At 42.6% G+C, this 14485-nt stretch overlaps 1 protein-coding gene across 2 annotated transcripts in view; it reads right to left on the reverse strand.

Moving 5' to 3' along the window:
• The window catches only part of STX11 (syntaxin 11), a 36634-nt gene extending 22926 nt beyond the window's left edge, over positions 1-13708 (reverse strand). The window contains exon 1 of one of the 2 annotated variants that reach the window (XM_068550951.1): positions 13474-13708. The gene's annotated coding sequence lies outside the window, so the exon portion shown is untranslated. Of the gene's footprint in view, positions 1-8542; positions 8611-13473 lie in introns of those variants that run through there. The other variant, XM_068550955.1, reaches the window with a different exon arrangement.
• Between the last annotated feature and the right edge of the window lie 777 nt (positions 13709-14485).

Here is a 14485-nt window from a genome sequence, read left to right on the forward strand (position 1 = left end):
GGTCCGGGAAGATCTCACATGCTGCGGAGCAACTAAGCCCGCAAGCCACAACTACTGAGCCTGCACTCTAGAGCCCGTGCTCCACAACAAGAGAAGCCACTGTAATGAGAAGCCCATGCACCACAACGAAGAGTAGCCCCTGCTCGACGCAACTAGAGAAAGCCTGGGTGCAGCAACGAAGACCTAACACAGCCAAAAAATTAATTAATTAAAAAAAAATTAAAGATAAAGCTTGCCCACTTAAACATCCCAATCCTATGTTCCATCCTCTACTTTTTTAAGGCAGTAAATAGCTATTTTGATGAATGTACCTGTTCTTATGTGCTAGTAGCTTAATATACTATTCAATCCAGAAAACACACTTGTATGTTTAAAGAAGACCTATATTCTGGGTAAAATGGCAAATTAAACATTACTTTTGTTCCCTTCCAAAATTCCACTAAAGGAACTTTTGAAAAGGCATACACCAATGAGGTAAAGAACAACACAGAAGAGAGTAGCAACAAAATTTTGGAAGTCGTAAACAAATGGGCAAGTGACAACTAGCCCAGCAGATACAAGAAAGTTGAATCCTAAGCAAAGAGTGGAGAAGGCCAAGAAATGATTACACCATAAGTAAGTACTCAAAGGCTCAGGAACCAGAATTGAAGGCTGAGTACTTACGGAAAAGGAGGTGATGGTGGCAGGGTAACAACAAATATGTTTGGTTAGAAGCCTTTTTAACAAGTGAGTGTATCCACCATCGCCTGTCCTACCCTGGCAGGAGAGGAGCAAGGCTAGACTCTGAATCTAGACTAGGTTAGAGATACCCACCTGGAGAGAGGAGGATTAAGTGAATGTTCTTATAGGGAATGTTGGACCTCCAAGCCCTCTGTTCACCTACCATCCAGCACACTGACCTATGTCCTATAGGCAGGAGAACGGAAGACCGTTTTCCATAAAGTAGAAAGAAAGAAAAAGAAGTAAAAAATAACAGAAAAGATGAGGAGTTTAGGGGTCCAATCCTTTAAGTTCAAATTCCAAATAATAGGAATTGCAGAGAGAGGACATTATACAAGGAGAGAGAGAGAGAGAAACAGATCACCTACAAAACATTAAAGGTCAAAACACTTAAAACTAACGGAACATGGGACTTCCCTGGTGGCACGGTGGTTAAGAATCCACCTGCCAATGCAGGGGACACAGGTTCGAGCCCTGGTCTGGGAGGATCCCACATGCCACGGAGCAGCTGGGCCCGTGCGGCAGAACTACTGAGCCTGCGCCCTAGAGCCCACAAGCCACAGCTGCTGAGCCCGCGAGCCACGACTACTGAAGCCTGCATGCCTAGAGCCCATGCTCGGCAACAAGAGAAGCCACCGCAATAAGAAGTCCGCGCACCACGACAAAGAGTAGCCCCCGCTTGCCGCAACTAGAGAAAGCCCGCGCTCAGCAATGAAGACCCAACACAGCCAAAAATAAAAATAAATAAAAATTTATTTTAAAAAAAACTAATGGAAAAATGCCTTTTAAACTTTTGAGGAAGATGGATTTTCAACCCAGAATTCAGTCAAACCATCAATCAAATGTGAGAGTAGAATAAAGACATTTTCAGATTTACAAAGTCTCAAAATTTTTTATATCTATGTTCTCTTTCTCAGGAAATAAGGAAGTGAAGCAGAAAAGATACAAAATAAAGAATCCTAACATGAGTTCTAACAGAGGAGAGAGGCAAAGGCATTCCAGGATGATGGCAAAGGGAAACTCTAAGATGGTAACTATGAACCTGGCTGAAAAGATATCTGTCTAGATTAGGTGAGCAGGTGGCAGGAGAGATTTCTTCAGAAAAATGAAACTGATAGAATTCCTGATGGGTCAAAATTGCTTAAGCAGAGATTTAGACAATTTGGTGTTGAGTAGGTTGTGAGTGTAAATGAAACTAACAACAACAATAAAAACCAATTAACTTCCAGAAGAAACATTATGTAGTTACAGGAAAGTAATCATGATATAGTACATGGCTCAGCTGTGATTAGCATTTTCATAATCATAGAAATACAATCATGGAATACTGATCTAACAAATTATAATGGAATTGTGTTGGGAGGATGGGAGGAGGGGACAGAAAGGGTGCGTGTCTGGGGAAAAGAGGTGTGAAAATGAGCTAAAACACCATCTTCCATACAGAGCAGGCAATAGGTCATGCCTAAAACAAAACAAAAAACAATCAAGAAATAGTAACAGAAGCATGTTATTTAGAGACATGAATATAAATACTAAAAGAAACAGCAAAAATAGTCGAAAGTAGCTGCCTTTCGGAAGGGGGAAATTAAACAGACTTTTTGTCATTAGACTTTTATTTTTCATTAAATGTTTTATGGAACTAGTTGACTCTAATTATGTATGAGTAAGTTTGATGAAACTAAAAAACTAGAGAGAGAAAGAGGAAAGAAGGAGGGCAGGAAGAGATGGAGAAAAGGAGGGTGGGAGGGAAGAAAGCAGGAAGGAAGAAAAAAGGCTTTCTAGATATCGAAAACACTAATCCAAAGGGCAATGGTGTGATTTATGAGTTTGGCTTGGCGCTCTAAGCAGGAACTCTTTAGGAATCCTCCGTCTTGTCTGCTCACTTCTTTCTCTCTCTCTTTCTCATGTAAACATCTCTTTACAGGTTCTGCTTTAGAATTAACACTTATACACATTTATAAGTGGAATCTGAAACTCTCCTCAAGTTAATATTTTGACTGAACTAAATCCAAAATTCCTGCCAGGGTTTAAAAAAAATCTGAAAAAGAAAGTGATCCTAAAATAAAGCTCAAATAATAAATAATTAATTTTTTTAGAAATTGAAAAGAACACAGCACTGGTGAAGCGGGGGAAGCCCTAGCAGATATTAACACCTACTATAAGACAATAATGAAAAGCGTGATACTTTTGCCAACCTGAAAATTAGATAAATGGACACAAATAAAACATGGAGAAATAGACCAATTATATATAAAATGTTAGTTTATGAAGAAGCAGCCATCAAAAAATAATAGGGGAGGAAAAAATTTAAGCAACTAGAGTGATGTAATTGACTAGCAAGAATGTATTTCTCTCTAATCCTTACCAAAGACCCCATAATATACCTCAAGAACATCAAAGAATTAAAAATGCAAACATCAGTAACAGAAGTATTAATAGAAAATAAAGTGGAATATTTATCAGTACTCTGGGATAATAACTTTCTATGGGATTTGAGGTTGTGGAAGAACTCTCAAAGAAAAAGACAACCAAATCTGATTATATAAAATTTGAAATCTCTATGCAACAAAAAAGAATAATAAATATTAAAAATTAAAGCAAGAGATTGGAAGAAAATATTTGCACAAAGCATAATAGACATTAGGTAGGTACACAAAATTGTGTGAATAGACAACCTCAACTGATAAGAAAATAACGTGACAAAATATATTGAGGAAAATATACAGAAAGACAATCACAGGAGGTAAAATATTCTCAATAAAAATATGAAATGATAGTATCTGCTCTTCAGCAAATAAATACAAATTAAAAATAAGATACTAATTTAGACTTATTAACTTAGACAAAAATGAGGGGGGAAAAAATCACAATACAATGTTTATCGATGCTTTAGTTACTAGATGGAAAGAATAAAATTGAAAACACTTATTGTGTTTATGCTGCTGTCAGTGGTAGGTGTAGGCATCTAGATGTCAACGGAAAGGAGAAAATGTTCGTGGCACTCTAAGTTTCAGCAAAGGGCAATTAATACCTTGAGAAATTTTCTAATTAAACAACAACAAAATTATGCTGACTAGATGGAAGTTTCTTCTACGAACTGTTCATCTTTTCAGATGAGTTGACACTACCATAGTTTTGGCTCTTTAAGGGATAAGCTTCATTCTCTAAAGAGTTCTACATTTCCGAAAGGAGAAAAATATTACAGTCCACCACCATAGCTTTTTATTAAAAAATTCTCATTCTCAATGAAAACATAAAAGTTGAACTAATTTACAAAAGTATCCAATTGGATTCACAGTGGTTAAACTCGTCACCCACCTACACTGCAGCAATAAACCAAGCTCGAACTACGCAAAATAGAAAGTGTAAGAACAAACGTTTAGAATTATTTCCTCACCATTCATATACTCCCTATATACAGTATTTATAGTAAAAGCAAGAAAAAAATTAGAACATGAATTGAGTCATACTTGCAATACCAAGGAATATGCCGAAGCATGGAAGTAAAGATGTGAGGAAACGTTGCACATGGTCGTCATAGGACATCACATGTCCATTCACTTAAAATTCACACTTCAAGTCTGAGTTATATTTTCACTTGCACCATAGTCTTTCATTCCAGTGTTTAGTATCAACGTTGTTTTGAGATGCTGGATGGTGTAGAGATGTTTACGTTGACTTAAATGAGATACAGCAGAGCATTCTACACCTCCATCTACATCTCGTAAACGCTGCTCCATAATGACTTAGTCCTCCCTTCCCCGCAATCAGCCAAATGGATGGTATTCTTTCTTTCTTCTTTTGAACCAGGGACTGAACCTGGGCTTTGGCAGTGAAAGTGCCAAGTCCTAACCACTGGACTCCCAGGGAATTCCCCGGTGGATGGTATTAGCATCCATTGGGGAATTAGCATGAGTTGAGCTGCTCAGCCAGCCAAGAGGCTACCAACTGCAACACCAGTGCTGCATCCTCTCTCAGCAGAGCCGAGAAAGTGAAGTGGAAAGATGAGAAGTCAGAGAAGACACTGACCTCTAAGCGAAGGTTCTCCAACCTTGGTCTATAATAAGACCCAAAGGCAAATCTGTCAAGCACCCTCCTAGGCCATAATCATCAGATTCTTAAAATTAACGCTTGAAAAGCTGTAATATAGGGACTTCCCTGGCGGTCCAGTGGCTAGCACTCCGTGCTTCCAATGCAGGGGGCGCAGGTTCGATCCCTGGTCAGGGAACTAGGATCCCACATGTTGCACGGGGCAGCAAAAAAAAAAAAAAAAAAAAAGCTGTAATATAAACTCATGATTCTCCGGGCTTTAAGTTTACATCATTTTACTGTATATTACATACTAAAATATTAACAAATCAGCGTCTAGCAATGGCACATTGAAAGAGACACACAGAAACTTCTTTCTCTGTTCCTTAGCATCTATCTTATTCAATAAATGAAGGAGTCATTTTCTTGTTCTCTCTTTGCCAGTGTGTGCACTCACATACTATACACACACACCACACACACACACATGCATGTGAAGGATTGGTCAATTTTGAACTAGACAGACCAAAAGATCTTCCTTTGTTTAAAAAGAGGTCCCTTGTCTTATAACCAAAGCCAGGCTCATAGCTTCTATTTTTATATAAATTGTGTTTCGTAAGAGTGGGACACTTTCTCTGACCTTAGATTAAGCTGCGTTCCTGACTCCATGATCTCACACTTTCTGATACCTCCTCTTTCCTAATATTCATCATATTCTATTGTTAATTGTTTCATTGCTTGTCTTCTTTGCTTGCCAATAAGCTCCGTGGGATCAAGGGCTGTACTTACTGTGTTTGCCATGCACCCCAAAGTGTCCAGCTAATAGAAGAGCCTCAATAAATATCTGTTGAATAACTATGCTTGCTAGACTGATTCTTTCTTTCAGTCGTTTTTGATGAGGGGAGGTGTCTTGTACACCAAGATGAAGAAGACAGTCATTGCCCTCAAGGTGCTCACAGGCTGGTAGGGAGGATAATGATAAAAAATGTAATAATAGGGGGATATATGGGTTTACTTTCTGAGCTCAGTAGAAAATGGTGAACTCAACTGGATAAGGGGAAGGGAAGGCTTCCTAGAGAAGGTGATGTCTGAGCTGATTCTAAACCGTTTAACAGGGGTTAGCTGGGCAAGGAGAAGGGGAAGGGACCAGGCAGAGACAACCTGAGCAAAGTCATAAAGCATTGAAGGCATAGGAACTAGAGCAATTTGGTGCTGCAGGAGTGAACCAAACATATCAATATGTGCTAGGAGTTTTACCAGATTATTCTTTAGGTGACTAACATTTCCTACAATGACCTGACTCAAATTCAGTGCTTTTCCTTTTGAAGAAAAATAATTATTCCCTATTTCAATGAATCAGATAATATATTTTCCTGACATAGTTATCTGTCTCATCCTATTAGATAGTCATTTAAAGCTTTAAGACAGCACCTCAAAGTTTCATCTGGCATAAGATTTTTCTGGAAAATCTTATTCTCCTAGAAAGTTTACTGATTCCTATAAATTCACTGCTTTCCCCCCCACCTACTTTTATCTACAACTATTCCAGGAATTTGGCATCTCTCCCCCAGTTATCAAGATAGTAAAAAGCCAAGCCAGAAACATCTCTCTCTCTCCAGCAATCCTGGTCGGAAGCCAGCGAAGGAATTTGGGCCAGGCTCTCCATTGGCCACACTGGGAATATGCTATGAAAGACAAGGGGTGAATATCACTATATCAAGCCTGCTGGGATTAAGGCTCAGGTGCTCCTCTGTTCCACAGTTCCCATGGCTTCTGGCTAATCTGAAAAATTCCAATAGGCTTGGTCACCCTCAAGGGCATAATGGTTCAGGGCAATGGTTCTTAAACTATAGCATGGATCAAAATCATCTGGGGAAAATGTGTTGAAAATGTCAATTCATGGGCTCCACTTTTAAAGATTCTGTTCTAGTAGACCTTGAACGTTGGCCTGGACTTCCCTTTCTGTTTTCTTTTTGTTGTTGTTTGTTTGTTCATAGAGGACGTTTTAAAATATCCCAGGCAATTCTGATCTTATAACCTACAGGCTACATACTGAGATTCACTGGACCAGTTTGGGGCCTGTCAAAGGCTTATAAAAAAGGGAAAGGGGAGGATGGAGAGAAGAGAGAGAAAATGTAGCTTAATATCACAAAATCGTTTACCATTTAACAAGGGTAAAGCCTTGAACTGCAGCGAAGACCAGCACTTCTGCCGGTGGTCTGGACAGCCTGGGTGTTGGCTTAGCGTTCTCTACTATGCACCCCGCCCCACTCATCCTAGCCCACCCTCACCTGGCTCTTCTGCTCCTAATCTTCCCAGGGTTAAGGCTACTGTCTTCTTGCTCTCTGGTTAGCTATTTGAAATCCTTAAGGGCCTTGGACAAAATGCCAGCTTTCTGGGCTTCACTCATCAGGGCAATGATCTGGGTTAGAAAGAAACAGCGAGGCCCTCATAGAGGAGAACGCTGTCTTCCAGAGAAATGTAGTGGATGATGTGATACTCAGATCCCTTCACGACCAAGGCCCTTGTTCCCCCGGCTGCCAGGAACATTGGTTGCGGAAGGTTCACAGCTCCAGGAATTGCCCTTGACTAAAGGGAGTTGCTCTGTCCAAGATGACACTTTCTGCCTGAATGCAGGCCACATGATGTTGGGGATACAGTGACCAGCTCCCTTGCTTCCTGGTGGCAGAACGATTCTGAAGGGCCATCCCACCTCCAAAGTTCCCCACCGTTGAGACCACCATTGTACATGCACTGCAGTTAATTCCTCCCCTGCATAATTCTGCTGTCCTCCCTCCCTGCCAAGTGTTATTCCCAGGGCACCTCCCAATAAATTTCTTGTGTGCAAACCTCAGAGTTTGTTTCCAGGAAACCTGACCTAAGGTACTGGACTTGCCTCTTTTAGTCAAGTAGTGAGAGCACAGCGTACTGGGCCTCTGCACCTTACTTCTTGGGTAACGTTGGGTGGTCCCTTCATCTCTCCCAGGGTCTCCTTCCTCATCTATAGAATTTGAATACAGACAACAACAGTAATAATACTTATTATATCTGTTTTGCCAGGCTTTTATGAGAATTAAAGGAGAAAATATCCATGAGAGTACTTTGTAAGTAATGAAGAACTGTACAGTCTTGTCAGCTGACATCACTATATGTTGGCTAACCATGTGATAATCAGGGAAGGGGGGAGGAAGAAGTGGGATATCTACTAATATTATACAATTCAGCTTACACACTGTGCCTGCCTTTATCTGAAATTAAAAGATTTGTGTCACTAGTCAATACACCCAGGCACATAATAGAAAATTTAAAAAAAACAAAAAACCCAGGAGGTGAGACATGCATTGCTGCAACCCTGAAACTGAAACAGAAATGAGAACAATCCTTGTTCACTCTTTTTCCATATGAAGAGAGCAGTAGAGTTATTTCCACTACTCTGAAAAGTCGGAATTCACATGATTACCCAAAAAGTTATGCAATGAGCAATGAAATGTCATTTTATATCTTTGAACAGAGAAACAAGTAAAACAACTGGGTATACAAAATGGGGAACACTTTTCTAAGCAACTTCTTATTTCTGGATTACCTTGATACCGTATCCACTAAAAAGAAAAAAAAAGTACATTAACTGAAAACATTTAATTAGCTCAAGACAGATAACTGGAAATTACCAATCCTAAAACTTCTCCCTACTAAAAATTACCAAATTATTGACCCTTACAAAGAACTTGAATGAGATACACAGATGATGTCTGGTATCCACAGACTCAGAAGGAGTGACCAGCAAATGACTTACCCTGACAGACGGTTTCATTATCAGCAAAAGTCACAGAATGGTTAGCACTCGGAGGAGGCTTAGAGACCTACCAGAGCCCCTAGCTCTGGCAATTCTCCGCTCTCAGGGAAACCACAGTCAAAATGAGGAGGCCAGACAAACCCACATGAAATATTAACCAAAACCCTTCCCTTTATTGTTCTCTGAGCACTGAATGAATTACAGGCAGGCACAGAGGAATTTAGACCAAGGGGTAAACATGTGGGCTGGATCATCCCGGAAGGCTTCGTGTCAGTCTCATATAATAAATGTCTAGATTTCCTGGTAAAGCTAAAGAAATGCTGAATGAAACATTTTGTTGGTATGTGGAGAAAACATTTCAAAACTTCAAGTTGTAGATATTTGGACATTTTAAAACTTCACACTTCCAGTGAGTTTGCTGATTTGTTTAGGTACAACATTAATTCAATGTCTATAATCCTTACATGGTCCAAAGTAGAGGCCCCTGAGGAAAAAGAGAATTAGACCGTGCTTGCTGAAGAAAACTCGGAGAATTATTCCATGCCAAGGTAGGCTGAATCATGAAATGATGAGAATAGTGAAGAGTTGGGGTCAGATTTTTTTTTTTTTTAGGGGGGGAGGTCGGGTTGTTAGTCAAAAATATCTTTGTCGGGACCAAAGGAATCGACCTGAAAATAGAAATGAGGGCCCGAACCAGGAAACCTGAATCATTTTGCTCAGCAAAAATCAAGAAAACAGGGGACACAGCAGGGCCAGCTTCACTTACCAAGATTCTGGACGTTAGAAGCAGGAGGGGCTGGTAAGTACCTGCTTCGGGGTAAAACCAGAACAAAATAGGCCCCAGAAGGCAGATTATAAACCAGGAGTATAAGATCTGGAGTTGTTATGGACCTGCCTGCATCTGTTAGTAAATCTTCTACCACCAGACTCTGCTCTGTAGAGTAATACCCCCTGGCCAGCCTTTCTGCTTCCCCATGGGAGCGATACTACAGATCTTAGCAACAAAATATTGAGTGCATCTAAGAAACACAAAGCGCTCAACTGAGGCAACTCTGAGGACAGTTGTGTGGAAGCTGTGGGAACCTTCAGTCACTCCATTAAAATGTTTTAAATTCCCAGGAGAAATGTTCTGATTATTCTAGGTTTATTCCTAGACCAACCAGGTATTTCTTGGGGTGAAGGTGGGGGGGGGGGGGTGCCACAGCACAATAGGACCAGAGGGAGCCCCATCTTATGTATTGATTGGGCTATTCCTGGTTGAGGGAGAATTGTCAGGATCAGGAGCGTGACTCTACTTTGAGTTCACCACAGTGTCCAAAACATCATTCATTCATTCATTCACTCGTTCATTCAGAAAGACACCGTATCAGAGCAGAGTGGTTAAGAATGCAAGGTCTGCAAAGGGGAAAGGTGAGGAGGAGGGATAAATGGGGAGTTTGGGATTAACATATACACACTACTATATATAAAATAGATAATCAACAAGGACCTACTGTATAGCACAGGGAACTCTACTCAATATTATGTAATAACCTATATGGGAAAAGAATCTGAAAAAGAATCGATATTATGTATATGTATAACTGAATCACTCTGCTGTACACCTGAAACTAACACAAAATTGTAAATCAACTCTAATATAAAATAAAAATCACATCAAAAAAATTTTTAAAAGAAAGCAAGGTCTGGAGCCTGATGCTTGGGATCAATTTCCTGGCTCTGACAATTACTAACACTGCACTTCCTTCACCAGTGAAAAGTAGTTAACTATAGTACCTATCTCACAGAATTGCAATAAGGAGTAAAAGACTTGATTCATGTAATGAGCCTAGAATAGTGCCTAGAACATAATACGCACTCAATAAATTTTAGCTATTATTAGTATTCAAAAATTTTTCATGAGTACTGACTATATGCCAAACACTGTGTGAGCTCCTCATTATCCTTGAAACCAAACCAACTCTTCCATTTATGTTCCTACCTTAGTCGTTAACTAGAAACGTGGGAGCCATCCTAACCTCCTCCCCCTCCCTCATTGCCCACTTCTGGGTTCTGTGGCCAGGTTCCACCTACTAAACATCTGTCAGCTCCTTCCCTCTTTTCCATTCTTCACTGTCGCTACTTGACTCAAGTCTTCTTTAATTTCTCATCTTTTTTTTTTTTTTTAATTTTTAATTAATTAATTTATTTATTTATGGCTGTGTTGGGTCTTCGTTTCTGTGCGAGGGCTTTCTCTAGTTGCGGCAAGCAGGGGCCACTCTTCATCGCGGTGCGCGGGCCTCTCACTGTCGCGGCCTCTCCTGTTGCGGAGCACAGGCCCCAGACGCGCAGGCTCAGTAGTTGTGGCTCACAGGCCCAGTTGCTCCGCGGCATGTGGGATCTTCCCAGACCAGGGCTCGAACCCGTGTCCCCTGCACTGGCAGGCAGACTCTCAACCACTGTGCCACCAGGGAAGCCCCTCATCTTAAATATTACAACAATCTCCTCTGTGTCTCCCTAAGGCCAGTGCCACTCTCATCCAATCTATTCTCTCTCTTGATTCTAAGTTGTCTTTTTAAAACAGGTATCTGACAATATCATTCGATTGATTAAAGTCCTTTACAGGATAAACTGAGAGCTCGTACATGACATACGGACCTTCGTGACCTGGCCCAGCCTGTCTCTCCAGGCCCCTCCCCAGCTGGTGTCCACCCCTAAACAGGCTGATCCTTCTGCTGGGTGGTCTAGCTCTCCATCCGCTGATGACTCCTCCTCTTACATTAAGCTTCATTATTTAATTAATACTTACTTCCTAACACTTATCATGACTGAAGCCTGTGCCAAGTTCAGGGAGTACAATGATGAAGATCACACTCAACCCTTTCTCATAGAAAAAGTAATGTTGAGGCTCTTGAGAGAGAAATAAAGTATGGAAATTAAGGTAAAGTTGTCTCCAGTTTACCACTGTTTCCCTCACTAGTTGGATATCTTATGGAATTGGAGAATTTGAATATATTCTGGTATGAGGTCCAAAAGCACCTCAGCAGATTCCAGTCCCAACAGTGGATTTACTCATTTTGAGTCATACAGCTATAATGCGTTAGAAAAGGTTGATTTGAACTATAAAAACAGTGATCAGAAAGTTGCTTCAATATGGAGTTACAACGTTATATGCCATTAATCAGTCACTTAAAAATGCCTGTGATTGCCTAGGGGTAATAACAGGCTAGACTTATTTTTACATGGTTATTAGATAATATGAAATATAGTCAATTCAGAATCTCTAAAAATCACACCTTTCTAATTAATATATTTTTAAATCACTTATTGAATGAAACACTGACGAATAAGCTCAACAGGCTGCCTACAAAGACAAGTGGATGATTAAACCCAAAACCTTCCTCGTTCTTCCAGCAATGATGACGCACTTCATTGAAAATCCCAGATCTGCAAGAACTTCAGTCATATTGGGACAGAGGCTCTACTGTGGGCATAGATTTGTCATTGCACTCACCTTCTATTAGATTTTCCAGTGGATTTGCCAGCCTTCTACACCAGTCTTTAGGGCCCTTGTCAGCAAGATCCTGTCTTATTCTCAACTGTATAACCAGAGCTCGGTAAAGAGACAGGCACAGAGAAGGTGCCCAATGACTGTCTGCTGGGCTGAATTCAGCTCAACTCAGCTCCAACAGAGATGCTGTCCGCTTCTCTATTATATCCCTTCCTAAGAGCTGCTAACCAGCTGCAACAGACGTATCAGCTTCAACATTTTAATTTCTTAGCTCCAACTGGTATCCACCATCTTCACAACTTTTCATGTGGCACTAATTTACTAAAGACAAACTGTCCAAAATATCTTGATTCAGAGTGACATACAATCACTACGTAATGTGACATACTTCTACAACACCATCCCAATGAAAGTAATAACAAACCAGTTATTGAATAATGAAATTAATTTTCTCTTGGGCCTCTGTGGCAAAGCACATGATTTTAATGGTTATCTTACATCAGTCTAGTGACCCTAGCGGGTATGCTGTACCAACAGGTGCTCTTGGAAACAAAACTTTAAACTGTTACTTCCTATACCACCAGCCCCAGTTAGCAGCGCCTGCATTTCACATCTTAATCTTATTTTAAATACAGCCAGAGCAAACCTCACTTTTCAAAAGTTCATTAACAAAGTCTCACAATTAAGAGAGCAGCGCTGTGACTCATTTTTGGATACCCGTGTGGAAATAACAACTCCCTTTGCTGAGAAACGGCTTAAACAAGTGCGTGAGAACCACAGGAAGTAATACAGACCTCGGCTACTATGAGCCGAGTCTAGATAGAATTCCCTCTCGGGACGGTGTGGTGCTTCTAGGCGCTGCCACTACCTGTTGCCCCCATTCTTCTAAAAAGAAAACAGTCTTATGTGGGCTTGGAAGGAACTATTTCAAGGCGGTATCAACTTCTCCGTATTTCTTGGCTCCTGAGTCATCCTGCCAAGTTCAAGTCAAGAAGTCCCCAGTCTGGTATTTTTGAGAAAGTGCAACCTAATAGGAAGTGAACAGATGATCAAACCGAAGTAATGCCTCCACTAATTAAAAAAAAAAAAAAAAAAAAATCAGCCTTTCGACTCAAAAACAAAAGTAGTCTTGGGTGGATACTGTATAAGGGAAGCCTACAACAGGTTATCTCTGAAATCATTTCTATGAAGCCCTAAATGCGCAGTCCCTTGTCCACTGGGAGAAAAAGCAATCACTCCGCTCGGTATTAGGAACCCAAATGCCGTGTTCCCCGACGTGCCGAGAGGCGGCAAGAGACCCAACATCCCCCCAAAGTCATCCCTCGTGTCCCCGACCAAGCGAGTCGCTCCGCAGCTCTCAGCGCACAGCCTAGAGGGGCGCGTCCTCGCTCCTACGGGCGGTGAACGAGAGAAAAAGAGACCCAAGGGGAGAAACACAAACCAGGAACGGGACGGCGCGTGCGAACCGAGAAGCCCTCTCCAGTGGGCGCCCTGCCGCGCTGGGCGCCGGGCGAGGATGGAAACCTGTGGCGCGACTCCTGGCGGATGGTCTCCCGGCGCCTCCAGCGGCTCCTCTGCGACCTCCCTAGCTCCGCGCCGCCGCCGCCGCCGCCGCATCTGGGCGCCGGCCCGGTCCCCCGGGCGTCGGAAGCTCCCACAGTAGGGGACCAGGCCCCGCCCCCGGACGGCGGCGCGGGCTCCCCGCGCGCCCCGCCCCACCCCGCCCCGCCAGCAACCAGGGCGCTCCGGACCACTGGGAGCCCGGCGGACCCGCTCCCGCTTCCTCCCCGTCCTGTGCGCCCCCGGATGCTCTGCGCAGAGGAGCGGAGAGCCGCGGAGGGCGCCGCTCGAGGCAAGTCACCCCTTTTCCTAGCCCCCTCCTCCTTGGCGCCCCCCAACGCCGGGGGCGTGGCCCAAAGGCGCGGGACTTTCCGCCGGGATCCGCCCTGCGCTGGTGACGTTTGCGGGCCGTGCCGGTGCGTTTCCCGCACGGTTCTGAGTGTTGGGGTGACTGCGAGGGGCTCCGGCCGGCTCTGCACCTGCCGCGCGACCCTGTCGGCGGCCGGCGAGGAGGCTGCGGGTCCCCCCGAGGCTGAGCACCGCCTTCCCAGAACCCACCGGGATTCAGCCCTTTCCAGTGAGCTTTAAACGCCATCCCGGTTCATTCATTCATTCGTTCGCTCGATACTAACCTAGTGTCCGCACAACTGCTGAGGAAACTGCGTGGCCAAAAGCACCGCCAAGACATTGCCCTCAAGGAACCGGCATTCCGGTGAGGAAAGATGAACAGATAAAGTGTTTATCATGTGAGGTTAGTGGTATCTTGAAAAATAAGGCTGAGGCTTAAAAGGTAGAAAGTGCTCGAAAAGGGAGGGTGAAAAAAAGACCTACATTGATGGGGAATGTCAAAGAAATGCAGGAGCCAACAGAAAGAGCTCCCAAAGCCAAAGGAG

The sequence above is a fragment of the Eschrichtius robustus genome, chromosome 9, assembly GCF_028021215.1.
Source record: "Eschrichtius robustus isolate mEscRob2 chromosome 9, mEscRob2.pri, whole genome shotgun sequence".
Classification (NCBI taxonomy): Eukaryota; Metazoa; Chordata; class Mammalia; order Artiodactyla; family Eschrichtiidae; genus Eschrichtius; species Eschrichtius robustus.